The sequence below is a fragment of the Muntiacus reevesi genome, chromosome 1 (genome assembly GCF_963930625.1).
Source record: "Muntiacus reevesi chromosome 1, mMunRee1.1, whole genome shotgun sequence".
Lineage (NCBI taxonomy): Eukaryota > Metazoa > Chordata > Mammalia > Artiodactyla > Cervidae > Muntiacus > Muntiacus reevesi.
Window position 1 is genome coordinate 138,229,296 of NC_089249.1, and position 1,411 is coordinate 138,230,706.

Below are 1,411 nucleotides of genomic sequence, written 5' to 3' on the forward strand. Positions count from 1 at the left end.
TACATTCATTCCTCCAGGAAGGTGAACCCTGGTATCACTTCTGTTTGCAGTGTGGTGTCAGTATGCCGAGGCTCAACTCTGGATGCTTGAGTGCCCTCCATCATTTTATCCTGGTCCGTATATCCCTGACCTCCCCAAAGTTTTCCTCCCAGCTTCTTCACAGGACCAGTTTATCAGGGGTTCTGGCACCTTTTCCAGTTTTACCAAAAAATTTCTCTGGTATCCATCTTCCACTTGAAGTTTTGCATCACTGCATATAACTGCCACAGAGACCACGAGTACTGGATATAAAACAACAATAGAGGATCGCTCATGGTATTATTCTGAGTTTGTTCAAGAAAAGTGAGACTCTGCAAGTATCGATGGGTGTAATGTATATTTAATAATAAAGGCAGGGTTTCTACAAACATGGCAAGAGCTGAAGGAGTATCAGTCTAAAAGCTGAATCGAGAGAATCAATAAAAAGTCACAAATGTCAGACTGAAGCAAAGGAACAAGGAAATAAGTGTATCATTTATGGGAGATTTTCAAACCGTTATGACTGCGAGGTGAGAGCTCATGAAGAAGTCTGGAAGCCTAACGCATGAGATTATAATGACTTTTCAAAAGTTCATTTGCTTTACTTTGCCTTCCAACTCTTAAGAACGTTGTTCTCATTGGAAAACTCTAATCCAAGACCGAGTATGTAAGATTTTAGGAAACGTACTCTCCAGGCCAACAAGGAGATTTTGAAAATACTGTTAAACTGACAACAAACAATTCAACAGAGTCAACCTCTTTGGACATTTGACAACTATGCCTCTTTCCTTTTAAACACATTTAACTCAATAAGTAATATAAGGATATCATGCTTTTAATTACCACAGTGTGACCATCCTTTGACAACCAAAGACCAGCAAGCCCTCTGCCAAAGGAGTAGACTCAAGTCTCATATACCATTTTAACTATATCTAAATGACACTCAATATGCCAGAAAATTTGGAAAGCTCAGCAGTGGCCACAAGACTGGAAAAAGTGAGTTTTCATTCCAATCCCAAAGAAAAGCAATGCCAAAGAATGTTCAAACTACTACACAATTGTACTCATCTCACATGCTAGCAAAGTAATGCTCAAAATTTTCCAAGTGAGCCTTCAAAAGTATGTGAACTGAGAATTTCCAGATGTTCAAGCTGGATTTAGAAAAGGAAGAGGAAGCAGAGATCAAATTGCCAACATCCCTTGGATCATCGAAAAAGCAAGAGAGTTCCAGACAAACATCTACTTCTGCTTTATTGACTATGCCAAAGCCTTTGACTGTGTGGATCATAACAAACTGGAAAATTCTTAGAGATGGGAATACCAGATCACCTTACCTGGCTCTTGAGAAATCTGTATGCAGGTCAAGAAGCAACAGTAGAACCGGACATGGAGC